We start from the raw sequence: 21,911 nt of genomic DNA on the forward strand, positions 1-21,911 counted from the left end.
TTAGGGGTGCCTGGGTGGCTCAGTCAGTTAAAGGTCTGCCTTTGGCTCAGGTTATGATCCCAGGATACTGGGATGGAGCCCCTCATTAGGCTGTCTGCTCAGCAGGGAGTCTGCTTCTGCCCTCTCCCTCTATCTGCCACTCCCCTGCTTGTGCTCTCTCTCTCTGTCAAACAAATAAAAAATAAAATCTTAAAAATAAAATAAAATAAAATAAAATAAAATAAAATAAAATACAGATGTGTGTTATTAGAAATTTCACCATCATTAGTTTTGATCTTGGGGAGAAAGGAAGAATGTGAGAAGAGAGAAGCAGGTCAGTAAGCATACTGCATGTGATGGAGGAGGGGGTGGTATCCTGGAAAGAACAGTGTTTAATCCAAAACAATGGCCAGAAAAATGTTGCTAAACTGTGGAGCAACACGTGGTCCCCAGGTCTCTTTGCCGGTTATACTTCTGAGAGCTGACAATTACAGAATGTAGATAAATGCTTACTATCTTCAGGACTCAGAGCGTTAGGCTGCTCAGTAAGGATGGCAAATGTCTAATTGAACTCGGAAATGCCCAGACTGGAGTTTTCCTCCTATGGGTGGGGCTCATGCCTCTTCACTTTCTACTTGTCCCTCCCCCTATGCTCATAGGAACGATAGCTTCCAAGCATCTTTTGACAAGAAGGTCTATCTTCAGTGGTCACTGGTCTCCTCCCCCTCTCGAAGAACACTACCTAATTTTCTACAGAAGGGATGGTTTTCTGCCCAATCTCTTCTTCACAGAAGAGCACACCAGCCAGGTCTGGGGACATACGTTTTAGCAATCCGTTTGGTTAAGTATAAACCCCTTTTGTACTATCTACTTAGAGAATAGATGGGCACCTGCCACCTTCTTTCCATCCAGGGGTTGTAACTCAGGTGTCCTTAGTTAGTCCACTGTTGAGTGGAAACTAGGATGACTGAAGCCCACTAAGCTAGCCAAGCCTTTGGTAAACACAAGGAGGATGGGATGGGCATTGGTTATGGGTTTTTTATACATTTGAACAGATACAAGTTTGAGATTTGGTAGATCACCCACGTACCCTGTATCATAGGAACCTGGGAAGATTTTCCTAAGCCCAGTGAGTGAGATAAGTGGGGAGAATTAGTCCATGAACGCTCCTTCATAGCCAAGGAATAGAAAATTAATACTAAAAATGACAACAAACAGGGGCACCTGGGTGGCTCAGTTGTTAAGCGTCTGCCTTCGGCTCAGGTCATGATCCCAGGGTCCTGGGATCGAGCCCCACATCAGGCTCCCTGCTCAGCGGGAAGCCTGCTTCTCCCTCTCCCACTCCCCCTGCTTGTGTTCCCTCTCTTGCTGTGTCTCTCTCTGTCAAATAAATAAATAAGATCTTTAAAAAAAAATGACAATAAACATTGTATTGCTCTTGGGATTGTTCCCACTGTGCCAGGCACTAGACCACATGATTAGCCTGCAGTTACTCACTCAAACCCTTCAACAACCCTAGAGGTAGGTGCCCTTATTCCATTTATAAAGGAGGAAACCAAGGCTCAGGGAGCCCAAAGCATACATTCAGTTAGTCAGCTACACACTTAATCTCTCCCTGACCCAGAACCAGTGGCAACTATTCCCAGCAGGGACTCTCCCACAAGGAAGGAGGATCTGGGAGAAGTCAGTTTTCTTTCATCCAGAGCACCCAACCTGAACATTGCTCTGGGAGCCTACAGTAACATCACCTCCAGGCTCCTGACTACCCCTGGCTCCTAAGACCCACCTGACTCCTTGTTGGGCCTGGAGTCCTGCCTTGAACCATGGATCAGGTTACTGGGACGTGTCCCCCATGTGCCTTCCCTTGTGGTTGAGCCCTGCCTCCCTCATTGTTCCCTTCTGCTTACATGGGCCTCCTGGTTGTGTGACTTGAATCCAAGATGGCAGCTCCCTAGAAACTGAATCTGAATGTTCCATTTTTCATGGTTTTGAGTGTAAATGCTGGCCTGGATCAAACTAGAGTTGGTTATATTCTCTGTTACACTTGGTGACAGAAGGGCCCCCAGTACTTATGGTAAATAAAATCCTATATTCTGTCTGACAAAGCTGCTAAGATGATTCAGGAGTCAAGGGACCACTTTGTTTCTTTAAAGAAAGAATTGCCTCATGGTCCACACGAATTGCCTGCTGGTGGAGGATGAAACGATGGGCAGGAAGTCAAGTCTCATATTGAGGTAAGGTGATATTTCAGCCTGGATCCTCCAGCCTAGATTTTCCTGATCTCCGCCCCATTCTTAATGGTAACCCCCTTAGGAGTCCCTTGCTAACCTCTATCTTTAATCCAGCCTTTGAACAGAAAGGCCAGAAAATTGGAGGAGAGCCAGGGGTTCAATATCCTATGCAATCGTTAATTTCTTTCTCATAGGAAACAAATCTATATGTCAGTGCTATGCTAACATTGCATCTTTAACACCATGGCAGTAGCTTTAGGCCAGTGAGCATTAATAAAACAAACTGACTTGAACAGATGTAAGTCAGACACTAAAGAGAAGGCCATGAGGCTCGATGCTAATCCCAACTGCTAACTCATCCTCTCTTCTTCTATGGAATCTTCCATTAAAAAAAATTTTTTTTAAATGAAAAACTTCAATTAGAAGTGGCAAAGAACATGCTGTGTGTCTAAGGGAAACAGGCACATTTGTCACCCACAATCTGGATACAGAGATGTGATGTGGCTCTGGGCTTGTCCCATGCAGCAGGCATGTTTATGAGACCTAGATGTTATTTACGGTGACAGTGGCAGAGCCTGATGAAGTGGGTGCCCTGAGCGGAGTGTGGGGAGGCCCAAGATTGATTTCTCACTTTCACTGCTATTAAAAGATTCTTAGCATTTAGGTTGAAGGAAATTGTGGGACTTTTTCTCTGGGAGTCATTAACAAAAAGTCCAAGAAAGAACAAGGTATATATATATATATATATATATATATATTTTTTTTTTTTTTTTTTCTGTTCTGTATTTTTCATCTCCTCTAAACTCACAGTCCTGGTTATGACCTCTCTATTTTCTGATTTGCAGCACAATAACAGTTGGCTTTGTTACTTATCAGATAGGGATATCTTAGGAAGGGACAAATGAAGTTGTGGTGTTGGATGCCATGCTTGGAGACCCTCTAAAGAAGCATTTTTAAACTGTTGGATTGCCACCAATTAGGGTGTCACAAAATCTTATTTAAAGATCATAGAATGAATATACCAGGAAGTAGCATATAATACCAACAGTAAAATCAAAAATGTTATCTTTGATTATATGTGTGTATGTTGGTGCATATGGTGTCTCCGCATAAAATGCACTTCATAATGTGGGTTGCATTAAAAATTATTTTGTAAAACTATGCTCTAAAGTTTAACCCTAGATCAGTGAGAGGGGCAAAGAATACCCCCACTTCTTCTCCTCCATATAGAGGAGTTTTCCTGATCCTGTACCATCTGGCACTCAAGAGGCAGCTAGTGTTTCTGGGCTCCTATAATAGGGACCCCATGCATCCACTCTGGCTCCCCCTCAAAAAGGACCAGGGGCTTTCCGCAAACCAGATTGAATGGACCGCATAAGAAGGAACTAACATTAATTTAGTACTTATTATGTGTCAGTTACTTTCCCCAAAGCATTTTAATACACACACACATACACACACACATATATATGATTCACATAAATCCTAGGACAGTTTTTTTAAGTATGGCATTTTACTTACTTTTGCACATAAGGAAATTGAAGTTGAGAGATACAGCACCATGACTTTCTTTTTTGCAAAAGACCTTACTGTCTACATTTTTTTTTAATTGTTTTTTCTTGTATGTAAGTAACTCCTAAGACTGCTACCATTATCTCTGGAAAGAATTAGGAAGTACTAGAAAAACGGTGGCCCTCCATAAAGGCACTTTATATATCGGGCTTCACAATTGACAAAGCACTCCCATAGTCTTATCTGACTTGACCTTTACCACCTGTCTGTCCGCTGGTTAGGGGAACTATTGTTCCCACTGTACAGATTGGAAAACTGACATTAGAGAGAGGGTCAATCATTCCCATGCTTAATAGGTGATAGAGCCAGATCTTCAACCCAGGGCTCTGCTTCCAAGTCCACTGCTGTTTGTTTTATCTCTGCTATTGTTATGAGGTCATAAAGACTGTGTCTTGAGTAGTATTCTATTGTTTTTACTATGCTGGAGGCAAAAAAAAAAAAAAAAAAAAAATTTACATAAAAAGAAAAGGAGGAAAAGCAGACATTATGAAGACTATGGAGTAGAGATTTTTCAAACATCTTTAAAACCACTGAATAAAAATGGATTCTTAAAATTTCCATTCTCATTATTAATATCATCTGGCACTTCATGGTAATTAGCTAGATTATGAACTCCTTTACAGAATCCTGAGAATTTTGTTTAGAAATCAACTCATCTGGCTCAGCAGGGAAACAGGAAGGACCAACAGGCCTTTGCTCCCACACTGCATCCGCCAGCTCTGAGAATGAAAAGCGAGAGATAAGCATTTTCTCTGTCATTTTAAACAGGGAAAATTAATTGCTCCTGCAGAGATGAAAACTTTATGTTTGAAAGGAAACCAGGGCAAAATTCTTTTTTCTTCTCTCCCCACCTGTGGAGACCCAAGGTTTGGCAGCAAATTGGAGCTTACACAGTGTAGTCACATAGACAAATGCCAGATCCCTTCCTAATTAGGGAGCCGACCGTCTGGTAGACACCTCGGCCAAAGGCTGACTATACAGAGAGGGAAATGAGATGAGGTGTGTAATATTTGCATGTTTGAGAATGAACGTATCACACTGGCTATGTATATAGAACTAGGTCTGCCTATTGAACCGCTGAGTGAGTATTGAAAATTAAATAAACAAGATTTGCTAAATCATATTGTTGTAAATTTGGAGCTGGCCTAGGAAGCACTTTCTATATATTTTTGTTATTTTGTCTGCAATAATAATAAACAGGCTTGCACCACCATGAGCAGCAGATCCAATACACTGATTCTTGAATGAGGAAAATTTGACCTAGTGGTTACTGTTGGCTGAGAATTCAGAACTTGGAGCTGCTAATCTCAGTCTTCCAGTTGCCCAGTTGTAGTCAGGTCAGGCCAGTTTGTGTCTCAGTTTTCCCCGGCCTCTGAAAATATGGGAAATGGGAATGCTTCCCTTCTTGACTTCAAAAAGTCTACTAAGAAGAGATGGGCAAGGGGACCTGGTGGGAAGTCACAGGCACGGTTTGTGATTCAAGCAAGCAAGTCTTCTGTCCCTGCAATCTAATTATTGTGGTTGCCTTGAGACAGCGTCTTGAGTGTGCTTGGGACTGCATGTGAGCTTTGAAATCCACTCTTTGTTTGCATTCTAGATATGTCTCTGTTGATTGATATGAATGTGAGAAATCCATTTCGACATCACATCAACTATTTTCTCATCTGAATGAGGAAATGGGGATATGAAAATCTCAGGTTGATCGGTAGGGGAAGACATGAAAAAATATGTACCAAAAGACTTCATAATTGTAGTTGTTGAGTATTTTAAAGCTCAATGTATCATGAGGCAATCATTCAAATAAACAAGCTGGCCAGTCATTTTTCCATTTGAGGAATGATGTAGAAAGACAAAGTATATGTGTTCAGACTCTCTTTTGGCACAAGGGGTGGTTCTGGACTTCATAGGGAGGGAAGCCTTGTGGGAGCTGGTCCATGAGGTATGGAAGAAGGTCAGAGCTGAGTGTTACTGGGAAAAGCACAAAGGCAAAGAGTATCCAAGAGTCCAAGTATAATATCGGAGTAAAAATCTGAAGGTGGAGCAAAGCATCCACCCACTGAGAAAAGACAAGCTGCCCTAAGTGCGAGGCACTGAGGCAGTTAGAGACCTCAAAGTTTAGTCAATTAGTCAACAGGTGAGGAAAGAGGAGAGTCGGTAGAAAGATAGGAGTCCCTGAAGAGCTACACCACAGGCATGGTAGCCTCTTCCCAAGGAGCCTGTGGGAAAGAAGAAAGAAGTGTGGCAAATCTGCTCAGTCTACAGACTGAATAATACCACTAGTTATGGCGAGCCAAGGAATCCACATAGGCTTGTTTTATGAATGAACAACATTCCAGTAGCTGGACTTCCTAACAGAACAGGTGTCAGGTTGACAGGCTGAGGTTAAGCCTGATCCCTTTGAGTGTCTTGGCCAATGGATATTCCCTTTGGAGGACTGGCCCCACTTGTGAGAGATAGAGGTCTCTAGGGATTATGGACATAGGGGACACTTACTCTCCATCGCAGGTTCCAATCCACAGGTCGGTGGAAAAGAAACAAAAGCAACATGACAGTGGCTTTCCCTGGTTTGGTTTCTTGAGCTGGCTTCCTGGTTAAGCCAGTCAAGAAGTTTGTCTGATCAATGGAATGATTCTAACAACAAAGCATCGCATGAGTTGCTAGGTATGGCAAGATATAAATCACAAGACCTAGCCAATTAGCTACTGGGTTCCAAAGGCAACTTACCCAGTCCCTCTGTCAAGGAAACTAAGGGGATCCATTTTTGGATATTCATTCCCACTACAAACTTTGTTTGGAAACTTCCAATGTCATTTCTACAGCCAACTGGCCAAATTGAAAGATCACATCCAATATCATCTTTGATGAAACAGTAATCTCAGTACATCTGATGTATTCCCTATAGTACAGGCAGCAAGAGCATGCCAGTGTATCCTAGAAGGAATCTAGGCTACAATTATACTGCATCTTTATTTCTCGTGGCTTCTCCCACTTGCTTGTTCATCAGATACTTTTTTTTTTTTTGCCTCCTCTCCTTTCTTGCTTTCCATATATCTATTTGAAATATGTCTGAAATAAATCCCCAGACTCCCAAGAATATTTCTGCTCATGTAAGCATGTGTACAACCTCCCTCCTTGTGTTTCCATATAACAATGTTTAAATGCCAAAGGGATTGTGTCTGCGTGTTTTTCTTTTGTTTTTGGTTTTTTTGTTTTGGCAGATATGCTCTACTTCCTTCTTACCACAGTTAGATGCAGGCTATGGATCCTTTTAAATGTCCTTTCTGAAGCAGAAAGAGGTCATGGAAAAGCTTAAATCCTGGCTCTGTGACTCACTACCTATTTAACCTTCAACATGTGACTTAAATTCTCTAAGCCTCAGGTTTCTTCCTAGTAAACTGAGGGCAAGAAATAAAGCAGAATAAGAGGATTGCACTTAGTTCCTAAAAAGTACTGTATATAAATGGCCATAAATTGATTCCCTTTCCTTTCCTTTTCTGATTAGACTATCTTAAGACAATTCAAGATGATGTTCAATTATAAACATGAATCACTTAAAAACATCAACGTTATTGGTGTGATAGAATGGGGGGTCACAAAGGCACTGCAGTCGGAATGGGAGCGGATGAGCCCAGGAGAAGGAAGGGGGACGCTGCTTTGCTGAATCTGTTCCACAGGCTATAAGCCTGTGGGCAGTGGGATGGCCTGTTTTCCAGCTCTGTTGGATACAAGTCCAGATAAGCAGCCAGGGACTGTCAAGTCAAAAAATGATGCTGGTCTCTCCTTCATGAACTCCCTGAGAAAGTGGGGAATCCATTTAATAATGGCTCTAGAGGTGGGAAGGGTATCTAGAGATGCTGGAGCTGAGGCGTTGGCCAATGGAGCTAATGTGTGCAAAGCACCTGGTACACAGCAATGCTCATCAGTGTTTGTGATAGTTGGGTTTTAGAGGTTGTCTTTGTCGTTACTGCAAGTATTTGTCTGGAATCAAATCAAGGCAAAGTCTGATAGTGCCTTCTTTTTTGTGCGTATGTTCTACCTATGTATTGGACTTATAGGTTCTAAACAGACATCCTATGACTAGTGCCTCTTGTGATTTTTGGACTCTGCTCCAAGTTCTTCTCCAGGATTGTTATGCCACATAGCATCTCATTCAGCTTTATCACATCTTGGACCAAAATGTCTACAAATTAATTTCTCAAGAAGGAAACTAAAGCTCAGAAAATGGCCGGGATTACTAGTCCAAGGGTGGTCAGGGGCTCAGGGCAGGGAGGGAGAGACCAAATGCTGGGGGTCTCCATGATGAGCAGGTTCAGCAACTCCACCACAGTGTTGGGGGTGCCCATCACACTGACCGCTGGGAAGAGGTAGTGGGTAGCTTTTGCACAGTTGTGCCCCGATCCCCCAGCCCCCTTCTGGTTTTTCCACTGGCACACTCCTGTGACCTCTCCAGTGAGGAATATGGGGATAGACCATGAGAGAGTCCAGCAGTCATTCAAGTAAAGATTCATAGACTTTAGTCTGCTTAACTCAAACTCAAAGGCATTTATCACCCTGCCACCAAGGCCACTGACAGCTGGGATACAAATGCTCTAAAAATTATTTTAAAAATGATGCCTTTGCTTGGTCCTTGAAACTGTGTGATTTAAAGGCTTTGCATTTGGAACATCCTAAGCTGTGGGCCAAGGTGGGCATGCCACTTTCTTTCATTACCCTCAATTAAAAGCACAGTTCTTTCATTAGTAAGTATTTTTTTCTATTCTTCATCCTACTTTGAGATGGCTTTTTATTTTCCCAACATCTGTTTTCTGTCACCATTCCATTGGTTTGTGTCACCCCACCCATACCTCCTGATGGTTCACGGGCCCTACTTTTTAGCAGTTTTGTTGGATATAAGCCCAGATACAAACCAGGCAGTGTGAAGTCACAGAATGAAGTTCTCCTCTTTTTAATGAACTCCCAGGGTGAGTGGGAATCAATTTAATATGGTTCTAGGTAGTCATCTTTCCTGACAACAACATCTTCGTGATTCCCTCATACCTCTCTATTTCTTAAGCATTCATGCCTAGAGATTTTAAAGTACTCAGAATTCTGAGAGTTGAACTTGTACCATATGTAATATCCTTTGGGGGGGACTGGATTCTTCTTCCATGGTTTTTAGCTACTTAATCTGCAAGAATTCCCTGGGCTCAGGGCTCTGAAGAAAGGTCATAAAAGGCTTGCTTAATTGCTATACAAATAAGACTTCTCATCCCTAAAAGACTCAAGAGGCTGCAGTCTTATGTGGCTTGGTTAGTTACATGAGAATCTTGCACCGTGAAGTCGGCACCACATATAAGTACTCTCTCGTGACCTCACGGTGCTTGAAGCTTCTCTTCTGGCCCATTGAACAAAAGCATCTAAACTCCATTTCTCTACCTGTTCCTTTGCTTCTTGCCTGTGTGTGCATGTGTGTGTGTGCATGGAGGGGGGGATTATTTTTTCAAGCTCCCCTGATGCCTGGGATTCTTTAACTTCATCTGGTGTCACATTTTGACTTCCCTTTTTGATCATGTACTGGATGAACCACATTGACAATTCGTCATTCTGATAAACTGTAGAAGATACACCATCGTACATCTCTTGGATAGTGCCCCAACAGCGTGATCCAGACCCAGACATGAATGAAACACTAAGATATGTGCTCATCCTTCTGTAATGATTATTATTTCCCTTTGTCCCTGTCACAAAAGGCTCTAGATTCATTGTGTATTTGGCATTCACAACAAAGCTTAGAAATTTGCCTCTTAGGGTTAAATTCGTGTCTCAAATCTTTAAATTCAATCTTACCTATTTCCTCGGCTTTAAATTACACCTACTAATTTATTTTCCTCGGCTTTTACACCAATGTAGATCCTGTTTCTTTTGAATGCCCACTTATTTTTGTATGATGCCGCAAAGAATACAACTGAACCCCAAATAGCTAGCACCAAAGCCCCACCTGACCCACCTCCATTTTGCCATTTTTGTTGTTCTCTTGGTTTTCAGAGGTAAAGAGGATGGCCTCCCCTCATAGCTTTGCTCACATGGGATGGAGGACCATCTCAAGCATCACACTATGTCCCTTCACTAAAATATCAAAACCCATTATTGCAAATAAAATTAAAAGTCCCAAATGTAATTTGGCACTTACATTTATTTTGTTAACGACTGTTTTTACTGTTGCCACATACAGAATCCCACATTCCTGAGGGGGGCCAGTAAGTTGAAATACATACCGCAAAATTCAGAAAGTTATTCTCACCTACCAAGTGGGAGAGTTGATTTGTAAAATGTAGAGTTAGCATCCTGCCAGCTCTGGGTGAGAGGGAAATTCAAGTGCCAGCACGTTCAGCATGGTCTTGAAGGAAGTGTCATACTGGTATCATCCAGACTATGACCAATATGGACAAAAGAAAATTGAGGGTTGAGTAAAACCCCAATTAATTCTATCATTATCATAACCATTTATGATTATGTAATGGAATTTGCCCACCCCTAAGACATGGATAAAACCTAAATCCCTGGAGCACCAGATATGAGTGTTTTTATGACATTACTCTTCTCTCCCCTAGGACCCCCCACCCCCCATGCCACAGCCACACTGATATGGTCCGTATCTGTCAATGGTGCTATATCCTCACCTCACATCTTTGCACCTCATGCCTTCATCAGACAGGAGCTCTGATACCCACTCTGTGTAACTTCTACCCATCCTTCCAAATTCTCTTATGATATCCTCTTCTCTGAGAAACTTTCCTAATTTCTGCAGCCCATGTTTAGCAGAGTGCCTTCTTTGGCAAATAGTAAGTGCTCAATGATTATTTGCTGAAAGACTCTTGAAAGAGGAAGTAAATTAACCACCACCCCCTTATCCCCTCAACACCTGGTTTTGTCCGCAGAAACAGGAGCCCAACTTACATGCTGTCTTCACATGTGTGATCAATGCCCTACTGATATGAAGTAAGCATTGCTCAGGCCATTGGGGGATGGCATTTGGGACTGAGGTTCAACAGACTAGTCAGGAATAGCACAATGAGGAAGGGATAGATAGGCAGTGATCCTGGTCACTATTAAAAAAAAAAAAACAGGGGCACCTGGGTGGTTCAGTCGGTTAAACATCCGACTCTTGATTTCAGGTCAGGTCATGCTCACAGGGTCATGAGATCGAGCCCCACATCAGACTCTGTGCTGGGCATGGAGCCTGCTCAAGATTCTCTCTGTCTCCCTCTCCCTCTTCCCCCCCCCATTTGTACACCCACACATGTGCTCTCTCTCACTCTCTAAAAATTAATTAAATTAATTAATTAAAATAAAATAAATCTATTGTCCTTTATTTGATAAGATGACTTCTAATTCTTTCAATGGAATGTTTATTTTGAGTCATATCCCAGCTATGAGAAAGCAAACGGTCTCATTCTTATATTTAGGGCTATAATGAAAGGAAACTGTGGTTTGAGAATTTAGAATGGAGGTAAAGAGGATGGCAGAGAAGGACGAGCTGTTTCTCATAGTGTGACCCTGGGGGAGGAGAAGATGGCAGAGGCAAGGTCATCTGGATGTGAGGACACTAATAACAATGAAAATAATGATGGTAACAGCTAAGAGTGACCAAACCCTTGGTCACATGCCAGGTCTAGAACTAAGCGCTTCATATATAGTCACGTAGTTAATCTTCTTACAATTCTGTGAAAGTCTGAAACACCAGGAGGTTAACTATCTCTCCCCAAAGCTGCACAGAAGGAAAGAGGCAGAGCTAGGGTTTGAACCTGGGCAGGGTAACTGTGGATGCCAATTCCTTCAGATGGGGCATGGAAGAAAGGGAGGTAGAGATGGAAACAGTAGAACATTCTGCTGAGGATGGCACGCTGTGGCTAAGGTTCTCATGGGTGCAGCTAAGGTTTTGCCTTGGACAGAAAGTGCAGTGACTGGCTTTAGGAAACGGGTTTTTCTTTTAGTTATATTAAGGAAAGAAAATTAAATGGAGTTTATCTAAACTTGGTCATCTACCTCAATCATGTACACTCTCTATTTTCTTTAGAGTCATTGTAGAACTGAGAAGGTAGAAATTGGTTCTGTTTGCCTATATTCACTTCCTGATTCAATTATGTCAAGGGCCCGGGTTTGTGAAATGCTCAGTGATGTGGTACCTCCAAAATATTATCATAGTTTCATCTGCGAGGTGGCAAAATACAAAGTGTGGGGCTTTGAGTCAAAGGGATTGGAGACTTACATGTTGTATGCCTTTGGATAATTCAAATAACCTCTTTGGTGCTCTGATTCCTCTTCTGTAAAGTGAGGAGAGTAATTTTAGCTCTCTCGTGGGGCTGATGATGAATATCAAATGGAATATTATATCTGCCAGCATTTTCTAAGCTTCAGGGAGATGATATAAAGTGTTATACAAGGGTTTATCATTGTTGTGTTCACTCACTCTTCACTCAACAGCTATTTACGTAATTCCCACAGTGCATGAGCTCTGTTATGGGTGCTGGGGATTCTAGAATGAACAAGTAAACAAGACATCTACTCCAGGGAGAACAAATATGCCCATGGGGTGGTAAAGGGGAGAAAGGCAATAAACCAGTAAACAAATGTAATCATTTCAGATTCTAAGCGCTATGAAAAATCAAACTATGGAGAGATTTTTGGCTGTTTTGTGCTACACCATATTCCAACCACTAGCATTGAATGATTGCAGAATACTCAAATAAATGTATCTTCTAGACATTCATACCACGGCGGTATGAAATCCAGAGTGATTTGCTGCACTGTTGAGTGCCCATTGTAACTCCTGCCCCCTGCTACCCGGTAAACACACTGAACACATGCTTGTCAATGCTCCACTAAGTGCATGTCAGTGACTGGTGATTTCCTGATGTCCTCTTGCCATGAAATATTCATAAAAGAGTTATGGCATGTGGAGTTAAAAGGTAACTTAGGGCTTTAATGAGTCCAATATCATGACTTTGGTGGAGGTAGCTTAGAATAAAGGCACGTAACATATTAGCATACTCTACTAGTATAGTATAAAGCCAAGCCCAGGATTTACCCTTAGCTAATATCAATTACCAGGCCAAGTTACTTAAACTCTGTGTATACTCAATTTCTCATTTACAAAGCTGGGTGGTAAAAGTACCTTAACTCAGGATTGTTGACTGTATGAAAGGCACTATTGCAGAAAGTACTTAGAATGGTTCCTGAGTACAGTACACTTTCAATACATATTGACTATTACAGTTTTCCTCTCTCCTTTCATCCCTCTGTCCCTCCCTCCATCCCTACCTACATACCCCTCTCCCTCCTTCCTCCTCCCTCCCTCCTTCCTGCTCCCTCCCTCCTTCCTCCTCCCTTCCTCTCTCCCTTCCTCCCTTCCTTCCTCCCTTCCTCCCTTCCTTCTTTCCCTTCACAGATGAGAAAACTGAAGACCTCAAGTTATTTTTCCATGAGTCGAAGCAAGTTAGTGGAAAAGCATCTAAAAATCAATGTACTGTTCAGTATTTACATCTACTACCACTCATAACCATAAGTTCAGGTGTCCCTCTGGGCTTGGGCTATTTTTTCAAAGGGATTGGGCTACAGAGCAAGTAGACTTTCTTTCCTCTATACCCCTCGGGATGAAAGAGCCTATGGCAGCTCTTCATGGATTCTTTGCCTTCTGTCTTCATGCAAAGCTGTTTCACCGAAGTAGTGAGACCAGCTCTGCACACCAAGATGCCTGCAGTGGGGACAAACAGGCAGTACTTTGCTGCTCTGACCATTGGGCGTAATCATAACGATTACCTTTTGTGGAAACCCTACTATATACCAGGCCCTAGGCTAAGTAGTGTATATATAACATTTAATTTTTTGAAATACTTATTATAACCCCGCTTTCAAAATTGAGAAAAAGCAGGTATAGAACTTGTTTGGTATCACACAGTGAGTTTCTGGTCCATCTGATCTCAAGCCTATAGGTTTTCCTCTACAAAGCATTGCATAGAGATAATCATATTCCTAAAATTATTATTGTGCCATGCCCATGATTCAGAGAGAGCTTTCTGAAATTTAAAATGCAAAAAGTGGGGCGCCCGGGTGGCTCAGCTGGTTGAGCGTCTGACTCTTGCTTTCAGCTCAGGTCATGATCTCAGGGTCATGAGATCGAGCCCCGCAACGGGCTCCGCACTGAGCATGGAGTCTGCTTGAGGTTCTCTCTCTCCCTCTGTCCCTCCCCCGACTTGCACACACTCTCTGTCTCTCAAATAACTACCTACCTACCTAAATAAATAAATAAAATCTTAAAAAAAAAAAAAAAAAGTGCAAAAAGCTTGCCACCTATAGGGGGCATCTTGGCTAATAAACACCATGAACACCTTTGCCTTGAGTAGGGGATGGTGACTTCTCTTATCACAAGAAGGGAAAATGAGGATTTTTTTTTTTTCTTTTAGAAGAAAACCAACCTCAGCAATTGGTGGTAAGCTTTCGCCGGCAGTGACGACTACAGCTTCCTGGACATGTCCCACGTGAGGCATCTGTTAGACCCCAAGTGCTCAGAGCTAGAGCCTGAGTAGTGGTTGCGGCAGCTAACACGATGTAAATGTTTAAAGCTCTAATCAGACATCCAGTCACTGGCTTCATGGTTGCTTTTCCTTTTGATGAGGAAATATGCAATTCCTTAGGGGTGAATGTCAAATGTTCATAAACAGAGAAGCATCCAAAATATCTATGAGCAATGCTTATTTATAGGAATCATTTATCCGGAGTCTCTGTGTGCCTTTCCAGCTCCCGTATTCACCTATCACATTACCTACCATGGCACAGCATCCATATAGTCCCACACTCTTTCTATTTATATGCACGGAATCTATCACTCTAATTGTTTCCACATCTCTAACTAGTGGCTACAGCAATTCACCTCCTGCCAGGTGGTGGCATGGGCTCCTCCTTGACTTCTGAGTCAACCCGCAGAAAACCCATTGGCAAATCATGTGTCTGTCCATTCACAGTTTCTCCCCACACCAATCAGCAACTATGTTTGTTTCTATCGAGCATGTCTGTCCTAACCAATGCGGGGTTCTTTCCTTAGGCAGTGCATTTCCCACATCCATCTTTCCCACTTCCTTCTTCTTCTGACCCTTCCATGAATGTTTACGTGTATGCGCATCCTCGGCACAACCAGTGACTGTTACCTAATGCTCATGGCCAACATGGTGGGGAAATACATTTGTTTTAGGTTATGGAGATGTGAGTTCAAAGCAAGTACCCAATTTTATTACTATGCCACTTTGAGTTAATATCACAAACTATTATGTAGTTTAGTCTCCTCATCTGTAGGACCTGATTAATAATACTAATCTTACCGTTTTTGTGGAGGGTACGCTATAAATTACCTGCTCTGCCTATAAATGCTGGTTCTCTGTGAAATAGACTTTCTGAAGACCTTTACATAAATAACATTTGCTAAGAACTTACTCTGTGCAGGGACTATTGTTTGTATTTTTCAACTCACTTAAGCTCCAAATAATTCAAAGAGGTAGATACTGTTGTTATTCCAGTTTCATAAAAGGAGAAAACTAATTGCCATAGAGGTTGGTAACTTGCATAAGAACACACAACTACAAGGGGCAGGCAAGCAAAAGCAAGATTCCCGTCCTCATTTTCCTGAACTATTTATTGCTGAATCCTCGGCACCTAAAACAGTGTCTGGCTCGGTAGATTTGACTTGATGCTATGAGCTACTGCTATCTCCAAAGTTACATTATATTATTGTTTTGTGATATTTAATGACCATCTAGTTGGCTTGACCATGTGACTAAACTGGACAGTTAAGTCACAAATGCAAACGAATATGTAGAGTCTAGAGTTGGCCATTTCAAACACGTTGGTCTCTTCCAGGGAATACTGATGGCAGATTGAGGACACTGATGAAGCTATACTAAAACACAGCTAACATTTGTGGTGTGCTTGCTACACGCCAATACCCAATACTAACAACTCAATATATATTATCTTCTTTGACCCTTACAACAACCCTATGAGGCAGATCACATTGTTACTCCAGTTGTATGCATGGGAAAACTCAGTAACAGAAGTTTAAGTAACTTGACAGTTACTTAAGTAACATTGATATTAACAATTTAAGCCCGGGTGTGAACCCTGATATTCAGTCTTCAAAGCCCCCTTATGGTTGCATTACTAAACCTTTATAAGCTTCATTTCAGGCATGAATTTAACGGAGTTAATCATATTACTAACTCACAGTGTTATGGGGATTAATGAGATACTATGTTCTTGAGACAGTCCTTGGCATGTTGAAGGGTGAGCTCAATCCAGATCAATCATTAGCGTTAGCAGCTGCTAGATTTCAAGCTCTCTGAGTGCAGATATCATGTCTTTGGTATACTTTCATGCCTTCTCCCAGCACCCCAGGAAGTGTGTTGTTGCCTAGGGTTGGTGCATAATAAATGCTTTTGAATGAAACTGAACAGAGAATGGGGGTCAATCAATGGGGATGAGAATCCCCCTGGAGGAATTTAGGTGAGTGGACTTCAGGAATGCCTGAGAGCTTGGAGAAAGGTGGGGCTGCTTGATAAGTCCCCTTCCATCCATGCAATAAAATCAATGACACCCTCCCTCCAACATCTAGTCTTAAAAAGCCCCATCTCTTGGAATTCCACTGACTTCCCTAATGGCAGGAATGAAACTGATGCAAATTCCTACCTCCCACTGACCCCCTGAATGGGCTGGCCAGAGCCACAGGAACAGCCAAATGCCAAGGAAGACATAATCAAATAGCTGTTAATCAACCTACTTCACCTCATCATTGCCTCCTGCCCACAAGGGACACATTCAGAGCATAGATTTACCTGAGGCAGGTCGCAGGCCTATTCACATGTTCCAAAGCACAGAAGACTATGTTCATCCAGACACGTGTATGTCTACATATGCATACATCAGCAGACACTCAGAGGAAAAGAAACATCAGGGACAGGGGAGGCTACCAGAAATCAAGCTCCCCAGGCTTGGTTGTCGAACAGCAACCCCTGCTGCAGAAGCAGGTACCAAGGCGTAATTTGTAATCATGTAGTACCAACATGCCTGGGCGGCGGTGTAAAACATTTATAAATCAGACACTAATGAACAGCCTCTGTGCTTTATGACTGCATTTAACTCTTTCTCCCTTCTCAGCTGATAGGAAATGGAAGAAATAAGAAAATATACCAGGAGGGAAAGCGGGGAAATCATAGTCCTCATAATTTCCCTTGCAAAAGAGGAATGAAGGGAGTTCATTGTAGTTGTGATACTTAATCTAATTCTGGCTACAGCATGTTGAGAACTCATCATGTGCTGAGCAGAGAGACACACAGGTCCAATGTCGGGCATGATGTATCTTTCTGACTGATCATGACTACTTTACTTCACACACACACACACACACACACTCCATCCCCCGGCACTCAGAATCCCCTCACTCTACCCAAATTCCTGTTCTCCATTGCACTCCCCACCTTCCTTACAATATATACACACACACACACACAGACACACACATATATATATGTATGTATATATATATATGTATGTATATGTATGTGTGTATATATATATATATATATATATATACTATAGGTCTTACTTAAAAACATAAATATAATAATAATAAATAATAAGTTATGTAATCTCTCCCTGCTGCCACCCCCACTCCCATCTGAGAACATAAGCTCTCAGAGCAGGAGGCTATGTCTCCTTGTTTACTGTTGTATCTCAAGAGACATAGTGCCTAAAACAGTGTCCTGAGCATAGCAGGCTCACAATGAATGTTTAGTGAATGGATAAAAGAGTGATTATTTACCATATTGCAGCCGACCCCGCTTTCCCTTACACGCACATGCACACACATGCACATGCATTCCCTGGCACACCAGCAGGCTTGGTATTGGGAACTCCTTTAGATCAGCATTGGTTTTGCATTTACCTCTGGCCCCAGGATTTAGCACAGTGCCTGGCACAGCCTTAAAGAGGCTGGTAAACCTTCTCCCCAAAATGTCCTCCAGGGCCCCATTCCATTCAGTTTTAAAAGGTTCTGTTAAGTCTCATTTTTTTTCAATTATTTTCTTCACTTTTTTCCCATACTTTTCTTCAATATTTCCTTCTGAGCAATTATTTCTCCATTTTCATTCCGAGTTTTTGCATTTTTTTTTCCTTGTGATACGCTCATCTACCACTGAACAACATGTCTGCCTCCTGGGCGGCTATGTTGAAATCTGTGCTGTAGATATTATATCACCAGCACGGGCTTATATAATCCTTGCCAAAGCGGTATCTGGGGAGCTCAGCCTGTGTAGAGTGGCTACAAGGTGTTACTTGGCCAGAATGAAGAAAGGGAACTGGAAAGACTGTTTTGGAAGGAAAGGAAACTTCTGGCTATGGCTCATATTAAAGGCAAGAGCCCAAGACGACAGTGCCAAAAAACATTTGTGAAAGAAGAGCCCTGGCTGTCGGATGAGGTAAAGAAGTTGTGGAATAAAGAGAAAGCCAGATAGAAAGAAATGAAGAAATGGATTATGGATTCTAGACTGATTTGAGCATATTCACTCATTGTTTCAATCAGTACTTAATTGAGAACCTTCTAGGTATCAGCTGCTGTACTAGATGCCAGGGAGACCCCGATGAGATGGACACAGTCCCCACACTGTCACATCTTAGAGCCCAGTGGGGAGCCAAGTATAAATGAACTAGTAACGTGAGTACATAATGAATAGTGGATGCATATGTGTGTGTGACGGGAGGGTCTGATCTTCCTGAAAGGGTCAGGAAGGGCCTCCTCAGAGAGGCTACTCTTAAGTTGAGATTCAAAGATGGGGAACAGTTAACGAGGCAGAGGAAGGTGAGGAAGAGTTGGTGGGGAGTCCAAGTAGAGGAGATCATACCCATGGAGCTTGTTTTTGGGGAGCAAACTTGTAAGAGGAAATGAAAGGAGGCCAAATGGCTGGAGCAAGGAGATAAGGAGATTACTTTTAGAAGAGGTTAGAGAGATAGGTAGGGATCCCATATTGAAAAGAAACAAAGACCACAGAAGGGATTATGTCCTCTACCATAAAGAAGGGTGGGAAGCTGTCGGAGCAATTTTAGCAGAAGAGTGATATGTCCCCATTTGCATTTTTTAAAGTTCACTCTGGTTAATATATAGGAAATGGTCTGGGTGGAATAAATAGTAGAAACAAGATGCCCAGTTGGACAGTAACTGCAGGAGCCCAAATAAGAGATTATGATGGTTTGGACAAGCATGCTGACCATGAGTGGAAAAGGAATGGGGATATATTCAAGAGGTATTAAGAATATGAAATGGACAGAAACTGGTAATAGACACAATGTGACAGGTGACAGAAGTTTCCAGCACGGTGCCTGGATTTCTGGATTGTGCCACTGGATGGCTGGGGGTGCCACCTGGGTGAGGAGGACAGGTGGGCACAGAGGAGAGCATTTGGGAGTTTGAGTCCAAAACCTGGCTTCATCAGTCTCTAGTCATGAAACAATTATGCCATGAGCTTCATTTTTCAGAGCTTATTTTCTTCATTTGCAAAGTGAGGATAACAATGCCTCGTCCAGAGTTGTAAAAATAAGATGAGATAAGATACATAAAGGGTGCGAGGCAGCACCTGGTTCGAAGCTTGCATTCCACAGACAGCAGTGATCACTGCATTTCTAACTGCATGATCTCAAGCCAGGCAATTAACTTCTTTCTCATCTGTGGAATGGAAGTAACAACGGCGGCCACCTTGCACTCTGTTGAGAAGAACGGAGCAGACGTAGCACCTGCAGCAGCGTGGGCGCTCAATACACGTGATTTACTAACACCAACATTCCAGAAACGTGCCTGTTTTCTGCTTAGCTGAAAGAGTAGGAAATAACTGCATGACGGAGCAAATTAGCCAAGAGAAGAACGTCAGACATTTGCCTGTTTATGTTGTTGCCTGCCTCTGACAGAGTTGTCTCTTGGATCTAGACCACCACTTTCTAATCCGTAAAATGGAAATAGAGTTTGTTTCCACTTTATCTCCCAGGAACCGTGGAGAAGGTCATTAAAGAAAGGACCCCAGGCACCTGATGTACAATGGATCACTGCTTCTAAACACACTTACAGGAAGAACGGGTTCTTCTTCAGAAAAGTCAGGGATAGCATCTCAGCCTCCAGGGAGCCATGGACAGAAAAGCCAAGAGATAATGAAAGAGAGAGGTAGGTGGACAAAGACATAGCCTGGAGCTAACTGTGAGAGACAGTCGGCCTGCCTGCGGTCCACCCCTATGCAGCAATGTCAAGTCAGGGCCTGTCACTATTGATGAGAAATCAGATCTAGGGGCTAGGAGAGAGTACATTCCAAGGAGTAATTTATCTCTGGAGGCTGAACCTATGTAATGTCCTTACTAATCTCGGGCTCTTGGGTTATGAAGCCTGCCATCAGGGATGAGTTATATTTTCAATAAGTCATTCTAGCTAATCAGGCTTTCTCATCATGAGCTGCTAAAGAAGAGACAGGATGAACCGCTCAGCAGCTTCTGAGCAGGCATCCCAGATGAGAAGAGAATTCTTGGCAAGGGCCTTCTTCCTGTCCCAAATGGGCACTGCCATCCCCCCTTCCCCTTGGCAACTGGCACAGAGGGAAACACAGACTGCGCAAGCACAGGAAGATGACGGGATCTGTGTTTGATAAGGTTATGATTAAATCAAGGTTTTTGCTCTAATTACACTGCCTTTAAATAAATGCAGCCTAGTAAGTAATTATAATTGATGTGCAATTAAACATGTATTTATATCACCATTGCCTTTCTCTGTGCAGCTGTCTATTCCTGCTTCTCATTGTGGCTGGAGATACTAAAATCTGTCTGAAGCTCAGGAGGAGGAAGTCCCACTTCTCTCACGTGGGTGCCTGGTCCCAGGGCTTCAGCAGAAGCTCTGGGCACCCTTAGAAATGCCACAGCATTCCGGGGCCTGAATGATAAATGCAAGTCTTCTCGATTGACCTTTCCAGAAGAACTAGGGGGCTAGGCATCCCAATTATCTCTCCCTCTGCCCGCAGAAGGTTCTTATCTTCTCTGTGTGCTGGATGGGCCATTAAACATGGACCCAGCTTGAAAGGGGGTGACAAATCACAATCAGGTAAAGCATCATTGGAGTCATCAAAAAACAGTGATGAAGATCTCTGAGATGCTAAGTGGCAAGTCTGTGAATTTCTAGGTGTTTTAGCTATAGGGAAGGCAAGACCCAAATACTGCGAGATGGAGACAAAATGACATGCAAGAAATTGCATGAAGATTGAAGCTCCATTTAGAGTTCAGTGAACACTTATCAATGCTAGCATCTAGAATAAATCATAAGGCTAAAGACGATACGCCCTCAGGATGTATACAGTCTAAGCTATATGAAGGTAGAAAACCAGCTCAGGCAAAGGGCTTAAAAATGGAAATAAAAGGTTAGATGCTGAGCTCAAACAAAGTTGACTGTTGATTTGAGACTTAGATGAATATCATAAACCTTTGGCCTCATTCCCTAGCCGCCATGATGTAACACCTCTCACCTGGGCCCCTCTTCACCCATCAGAGTGCTAATTACAGGGCCAGAGAAATACCAACATCCACCTACTCTGTTTTTATTCTCCTGCTGAAGGACGCCATGCATCTCCCTAAAAACTAGTCTTTACAGGAGCATATGGGCACCACAGGCTCCTGCCAGGGACAGTTAAGGCCCTTATGAACCCAAGAGCTCTGGGCTACACTGGTGCTCAGAAGGGATGCACACTGTCACCAGATCCGATGACTGGTGTAGGTTTCAGACACCCAAAGGAGTGTTGTGAGACAGGCCTCAAGGGGGTGAGGGTGTTGGTGGAAGAGAAAAACAGTGAGGATGGAGAAACAGCGCCCCTTGTGTTATTGCAACTCTCTGAGTTCAGTTTCAGGTCGAAAGCACTTGGAAGGTGCAAAATGGTTTTCAGCATCTTAAAAAAATGCAGCCTTTCTACTCTTCTGAGCTCTTCTTAGCTACCAAGCACTTCTCTATGCAATGTTTTATTTGACCTTTATCCTATGGCAGGAATTACCATCTCTAAGTGACTCATTTAAAAAAACGGAGACCCAGGG

This window comes from Phoca vitulina, unplaced genomic scaffold (assembly GCF_004348235.1).
Source record: "Phoca vitulina isolate PV1807 unplaced genomic scaffold, GSC_HSeal_1.0 scaffold65, whole genome shotgun sequence".
Taxonomy (NCBI): Eukaryota; Metazoa; Chordata; class Mammalia; order Carnivora; family Phocidae; genus Phoca; species Phoca vitulina.